Source organism: Calidris pugnax, unplaced genomic scaffold (genome assembly GCF_001431845.1).
Source record: "Calidris pugnax isolate Ruff unplaced genomic scaffold, ASM143184v1 scaffold39, whole genome shotgun sequence".
In the NCBI taxonomy this organism is placed as follows: domain Eukaryota; kingdom Metazoa; phylum Chordata; class Aves; order Charadriiformes; family Scolopacidae; genus Calidris; species Calidris pugnax.
In genome coordinates, this window is record NW_015090828.1 from 9,557,046 (window position 1) to 9,564,780 (window position 7,735).

General features: G+C 46.3%; 1 protein-coding gene across 1 annotated transcript in view; it reads right to left on the bottom strand.

The window, feature by feature from the left end:
• Nucleotides 1–7,735, bottom strand: part of SGPL1 (sphingosine-1-phosphate lyase 1) — a 39,119-nt gene that overhangs the window by 31,051 nt on the left and 333 nt on the right. The gene's annotated exons all lie outside the window — the stretch shown is intronic.

The following is a 7,735-nucleotide window of genomic DNA, read 5'->3' on the forward strand; positions in this document are numbered from 1 at the left end:
ACAGGCTGAAGGACACGGACTGAACTGGGCAAAACCAGGTCTCCTCCCAAGGAGCAGCACTCAGCTATGAGAAGTCAAATTAGCACCCATCCGATCGGCAAAGGGCAATTTAAAAATACACCAGCTACTTCATCCTTGAAAACAAGACAGCCACATAAACCATTGCAATTAAGTAATGTCCTAGCTAACGCCCAGTCCTCCATTCCAGTCACCACAAAGCTGATTTAACCCTAGAATTTAAGGGAAGAGCTACATTTTTCAGCTAACCAGAGGTGGTACTTAAGTTTCATTGAGTTTGCACAATCTTCTATGAAAAATCCCTGGAAAGGCGTGTTTACCCAACAACAAGCAACTTCAGTTCATTGCCTAGGAGCTAATGCTGAGATATCATTCAGTTTTGAAACTCCTGCACTTAAAGGATGGAAACGGAGCCACTAACGTGCTGGTGTCTCCAGAGATATTCTCAACTGATGGCAAGAAAATGCTGCAGCATCAAATATAAAGTGGGTTGTGCTTTTTTTGCTGAAGATAGAGGATAGAACACCATACAGTTGGAAGGGATGTTAAAAATCACCCAGTTCCAACCCCCCTGCCCTGGGCAGGGACACCTCCCACCAGCCCAGGTTGCATACCATACAGTTGGAAGGGACGTTAAAGATCACCCAGTTCCAACCCCCCTGCCCTGGGCAGGGACACCTCCCACCAGCCCAGGTTGCTCCAAGCCCCATCCAGCCTGGCCTTGAACCCCTCCAGGGATGGGGCAGCCACAGCTTCTCTGGGCAACCTGGGCCAGGCTCTTACCACCCTCACAGCACAGAATTTCATCCTGAGATCTGATCTACATCTCCTATCCTCAGTTTAAAACCATCACCTCTTGTCCTACTGCTACACCCCCTGATCAAGAGTCCCTCCCCATCTTTCCAGTAGCACCTTTAGGTACTGGAAGGGGCTCTAAGATCTCCCCAGAGCTTTATCTTCTGCACGGTGAACAACCCCAACTCTCTCAGCCTGTCCTCACAGCAGAGGTGCTCCAGCCCTCTGAGCATCTTTGTGGCCTCCTCCGGACTCACTCCAAGAGGTCCTTCTTATGATGGGGGCCCCGGAGCTGGTCGCTCCAACAGGTCATTGTCCTTCTTATGATGGGGGCCCCGGAGCTGGACACAGGACTCCATGTGGGGTCTTACCAGGGCAGAGCAGAGGGGCAGAACCACCTCCCTCAACCTGCTGGCCACACTTCTGGAGCTGCAGCCCAGGATACTGTAAGCTATAAGCCCAAAAGCAAACCAGAACATGACCTTCTAGACAAGACAGCAGTCCCTTAAGTCAATAGCCAAGATAAAATAAATTAGTCTGGAAAGATTGATCTCACTCTTGGAAAAAGCTCTGGACAGGAGATCCTAGCCAACTGTACACTCCCCACTGAAACCACTGCGTTCTGCAGCACATCAGCCCTCCACCGGGATGGGAGAAAGCAAAAAAGCCCATTTTTCTGGAGACAAGGAATACCAATGCAAACCTTGCACCCTATCACAGGGATACGCAAACCCTCGGAAAAGCCCTTCTTGTGCTCTGTTTTCCAAGAGCCCATCAAACCAGTGCTCTGGTCTGTAAATTCAGGCTGCTCAACTCTTAACTTTGGGTAATCCCAAGCAAAGTGCACATGGGAGGTCTGCAACACTACAGCAATCCCAGACTGCCACTGCTCAGCCACACCACCAGCAAAAAAGGCTCAGGTACATGACAAAGACATCACGGATGAACGAGCAACATTCACTTTTCTGCTCTTAGCCTACTGAATCTACAAGGGACCATGCCTCTGCCTCGGCTCACTTTTCCTTTACTGAGATACAAGATAAAAATATTTCACTTTAAGTTTACTCCAAGCATGCACAGCAGCACTAATATATCATAACACAAGGGTTTTCAAAACTTGGAGAAAGAAGATTTTCATTATGTTAATTCTAAGCCATTGAAGAATTTCTTTCCCTCTCTTCCTTTAAAAAAAAATAATAATAATATCTATGATCACTCCACAAATAATACAGTTTGACAAGGTAAAGTTTTCTCTGTATTTCTCACTTCCCTTTCTTCAGTCATTTCATACTTACAAGAGAGTTTGAAGGATGAGATTGATCAATTTAGGAGGATAATAAAAAGAGGGATTAAAAAAAAAAAAAAAAAAAAAAAATCCCTTTCTTCAGTCATTTCATACTTACAAGAGAGTTTGAAGGATGAGATTGATCAATTTAGGAGGATAATAAAAAGAGGGATTAAAAAAAAAAAAAAAAAAGAACAGTGAAAACTGGCCCGGAAGACAAGCTAGCAATAAAATACAATATCTCAGCTCCCCGGCTAACTATGCACTCAGCATTTTTAAAGTGCCTCTTTGCCCCACAGTATCCAGCAAGATATGAGAGACCTCTACTTTCCAAATTATTAACTTAATCCTAGAGAAACCAGAGGGCATTTAGAAGGTTGCATTTGGATGTACTCTGCTTTTATTACACCCAACAACATGTGATAGCCGTCTCACTGCTGCAGCCCTACGCTGCTTCCTTATTTTAGGGGGAGGAGGTAGGGGTAATAAATATATTGCCTACATTCAAGCCAAGCCATTTGAGCCCCTTCTCCTGCAGCCCTGAAGGAGCTGCTCATAACAGAGTAAAAATGAGGTTTTTTTCCCCAGTCAACCTCAGCCAAAAGAAATGTTCATCATATGCAATAAGGGAGGGTGCACTTCCAGCTTTGCAGGATTATAACATCTTTTCAGCCCTGCTACTACCCAGTAGTAGCAGCTTCCCCAGCTGGGCTAAAGACAACAAGGTGGCCTGATTTTAAGCATATCTACAGGACTGAATTTAATATAAGAAAATAACCTGCTTATTTGTGAAGGCATCAAAAAAAAATAAAAGTCTCTTTTGCCATTACAGGAAAGTAGGTAAGCTGGTTTTATTTCCTTAAGAGAACCTTCCTCCAACAAAAGCTTCACAAGACACAGGATTACTTCACAAGCAGTTTAAAAACCCTGACTTATGAGCACACTGAAAAGCACGGGGGGGAAAATCTCCACTGGAGGATTTGGGTTTAATTCTCAGAGCATTAAGACAGACCCAGGTATCCGATAAAATACTAATTGCTATCATTAGGAACTGCAGTGTTCATTTGCACTGATATTAATGCACTCAGCAGCCCAAGCAGTTTACATATTGAATTTTTAGCTCCACAGATTAGGGATACATCCTCAGTACTTTATTTCTAAAAGCCATTAGCTAGCTGAGCTGGTTCCAGGGATAGCACTTATGCCACTACAAAAGAGGACAAATTAACTTCAGTAATGCTCTTCTGTCCCAGATGATAGAAAAGGAAGGGGGGGGGGGGGGCCAAAGCTAACGAGAGCAGATTTTGCAGTTTTGCCAGAACAGCATTTCCTTGGCTGTGAGTTTTAGGACTCAAATAAGGCTTAAAAGAGAGAGAGAGAGAGAAACAGGAAGACAATAAACTGGAGGACATCATACTTTTTGCTGCAAGTGCCTCCTGTTTCTGAGACTATAAAGTGGAAGCACCTTTAAAAGTTTACCTGTGGGAAGAGTAAAAAAAAAAAAAGGGTTTATCAGCACAATCTTCCTTCCCCCAGGAGAGCTTTTAAAGTGGGCCACAGAATAAAAGTAGCTTTTAAAGATAAGTTTATTTTAAGCGATAGCATGAGTCTTAGGCTGACTCTGCAATTTGAAATTGTTGAGATCAAACCACATCCTCAGCTTTCACCCGAATCCACACATTTCCCCAAACCAGTGACCATTTGAGCACCTCCCTGTGCCTGAACCTTAATGTCTGCGTTTGCCATTTGTCTTTCCTCGGTTCAACAGAGCCGACGAAGGAGGCAGCACGTCGCACAACTCAGCACGCAGTAAATCAAGGCAGAGGGAGATTGCTCATAGCGACTGCGCGAGCTCGGCCAACTTTGATTAGGGTAACGAGCAGAATACAGGTATTGCCACCATAATTAAGGCCTGGGCTCCTATGCAACAAGTTTTTCCCTGGAGAAGGCTTCCTGCCTGAAAATACACCGCACAAAACCAGCGAGGATGCAGCAGCTTCGTTTATTTAGTCTGCTCTTAAGAAGGAAGACTCCAATTAGCAGTGCCTTAGCTAACACCTTGTTGCCATGCCAGCACAGGCTCTGGCCACAAAAAAGAACATCTGACCAGCGTTAACTACACAGCATAACTGGCCTAGCCACAGGTTAAATACTGGTCTTGCTGCCTTCAGCCAGCCAGCTTCCAACCGGAGAGCCAGGGAACGGGGTTGAGCAATGCCCTCTCAGCCTCGGAGGGTGCCAGTTGCTGCATGTGCCCACAGTGTTTTGATTCTGGTAATGAATCTGCTCCTCCGTCCCTCCCTGCCACCCCCAGCGTGACAAACGGCTTTACATAAGCGTGGGGCAGAGAATATTTGTGAGTCAGCTCCTGCTTATAGCTCCAGGTTCACGTGCTGCCCCCCCTCACCGAAGGATGGGGGCACACAGAAAAAAAATCTAGAGTCTTTAGATGTGCTGGCTGAACTATACGAAAGAAAAGCACATTCAGGTCATGCTCATCGTACCACAGCTCCGTGGTACCACCAGCTTCTGTGTTGTATTTATTTCCACCACTGCCATACTGAATTATTTTTTTCTTCCCCCAGGGATGGCAAATTATTCTTTTTTTGCCATATACAGTGTATGCAAAATGAATGTATATGTACTACCCCACCAGCTCTGAGAGTTCAAGGGGAGTGGCTAGACGAGGGCTAATTATAGCTTCAGCACAAAAACAAACAAGGCAGCAACTCAGAGTAAGACCAGCAGCATCCCAGCTTCCATTGCAGAGAAGGAACGTAAAACTATCAAAACAAGATGCAAAAAGACTGATTTGAGGCTCAAAAAATATGTGGGTTTACAACAGCCCAAAGGACTCCAAAATTAGGTGCAACTTTAAATCTGATTTAACCCAAAACACACACAAGATGTTGTTACTACTGTTCACTTTGCTCACTACAAACCAACCAATTCATACAAGCAAAGTTTCTGCAAACATCTAGACATGCTCCAGGTAGCACAGAACTCAAATCTCATAAGAGAGAGGATACACTCAATAGATACCCTCCATGAACCCATTATGGATCTCCTCGTGGGTTCACCAGCTCCAAGAAGGTGCAGTTTCTGCAAGGAAGGATCCTCTCCCAGAATCCACAATAACTAGGATAAAAGAAGTGCTCTGTTCCCTGTGTGCTGGGACTCATCTGGACACATTTGTTCATCCCTCCACTCAGCATCCTCTCAGATCACGCAGTCCTTTCTGCAGAACAAAACTGGTATTTATGGGAGACCTTTTGGGAGTAGCTCAGTGCCATGCAGAGGTACAGGCAGCAATAAAAGATAAAAAGGTCTTGGGGGGAGCTGCCTGAAAGCAGACAAGATAGCACAGCAGTTGTTCTGGGAAGGGGCATCTGAGAACAGAGGCAGCACCAAGACCTGGCACAGCTTCCTAGGAGGGTTATGCAAGCCTCTGACAAAACCCCTAGTATCAGCACAAACTCAATGTCGCTATTATACGTTTAAGGGCCTTGTTCTTGGGCAACTTTTGACCACGGCACAGAAATCCTCAACGACTATCTTATCGACACCAGCGCACAAAACCCTTCGTCCCCTGTGATACCTGGTCACGTGCCCTTCCTGATACGTGGCACGGATGGACCTCAGTGAGCTAGGAGCAGGTAAAGGAAACGGAAAGACTCTGAACACAAGGACTCCCAAGCAAGTTTTAGCTGCAAATTTCCAAGAAACGCAGCTCTTTCCAAAAGAGAAGAAAGAAAGTCCTATCACAGTCACCACAGCCCCATGCAAAGAGACCAACACACCCATTACTACAACATCATTCAAAAAAAAAAGCCAAATCTCAGTTACAGTCTAAAGACAGTACTAAAATGTACTTCAAAGCCCCTATCACTACACAACCAGTACAGGGCCATAGCCACTTAACCAGCACACAAAGAGATTTCAGTACTAAATACTCCAGAAGGAAGGCCTGCTAATACTTGTCTTTGATTGCCTGGGACACAGGGAACAAGAGTAATAGTCGTAGGTCAAAAAAGCATCACTCTGTTTCCCAAAAACAGAGCGAGAACAGATTAGGCCTTCTAAAACAACCCTCACTGCACACAAGGGTCTGTGGTGGGAGGCAGCTGGTGCAGGAGGAAATCAGTTAGAAACTACGCCTTTTTTATCGCCAGAACTGCGTGTTTGGCAGAAAGAGACAAGCAGCACCTCAAAATCCTTCCTCATGGAAATGTCTCTACTCAATCCCTTTTGCCAAAACAGTCACAGCAAGGTTTTGATCACTGCCACACCAGTCAAACCACACGCACGCAATAAACGCTGTGATTAGGTTTATCTTACCACCACCAAACAGTGGAAATACGCGCTGGAGAAACCAAAGGCAAGGAACCATCTCAGCAGACCATCCCCTGCTCAGGTTAGCAATTCATCTATGACTTTTAAGGATAGTGAGAGGATGGAAAACTCTTAGTAGGGTGAAAGTGTGCAGTACACGGGAGAAGCATGATTTTTCTTCACCTAGGTAAAATATCCAGTGCCTTGCAATCCTTTTTTTTGCTAAGGTCATGGGAAAGATCGCAGAGAAAAACCACAATTTAGGAAAAATGCTGTGTATCAGTGTTTCTCCAGGGAAAGCTTCAGCCCCAGAGTACACAGCCAACTTCATTAGCTTCCCAGAAGCCAGGAACCCTGCACAATAGCTGCTGTTTACACTAACAAATACAGTAGCAAACCTGCACAGGTCTTCCAGACGCAGCAAATAACCGTATTCTCTGCAAAGCCTTGGCACAGAGCGACTAAGGTGAGAACAGCCTGACCACACAGCAAGCTTCCAGAAACCCCAGGCCAGTCTCGACCACACTGTGCACAAGGTGCGCAGTTATTTCCTCACTTCCAAAAGACCTAACTTTTGGCCGCTGAAAACAACCAAAAGGCAAGCCACACGAGCTCTCCACGCTGTCCCAAGCTATGTGGGAGGGAAGGCAGAGGGAAGGCATGCCATGGGCCTTGCCTTTGACACCCACCACGTCGGAGGTGGTGACACACTGGCTGGGCAAAGCTCCACACCAGAGTGGGATGAGAAAAGCGGCGCTTGAGTGTTTGGGCATGGACAGCCAGCCACTCCCCGTGACCCAGTGGGAAAAGGTAGTCAGCCCAAGATGATGCCCTTTCATCAATTGTGGTAGTAGCCATGATTCCCCCCTTCCTGGGGAGGGGGAAAGGGGGAAAGCTAGCCCCCCTTCCAGGTTTGAGGGCTCAGAAAACAAGGACCGCGTCCCAGCGCCAGCTATATCTCAAGCAATCCCAGTTGTGACTTAAGAGCTGGCTTCACTACTAATTCCAGCCAAAAAACCCCCACAAAAATAATAAGCAAATAAGGGTCTCTATTAACCAACTTCCAGCAGAGCTCTGGCACCCCGGAGCAAGAAGGAAACCCCAATTTCTCACCCCCCCCTCCCCTCTCTCACACACACACGGCTGAAATAAACCCACAGAGCCAGCCCAAAACACACCATTTTAGACCCACCCTGCCCTAAAAGGAGACACCTGTGGGAGACAGGCCTGCCATGGGTGATTCACCATCTCCTTTAGGGGCACAGTACCGGCCGCCGGCGGGAGCCCGGGGTGGGGGGGTCCGGC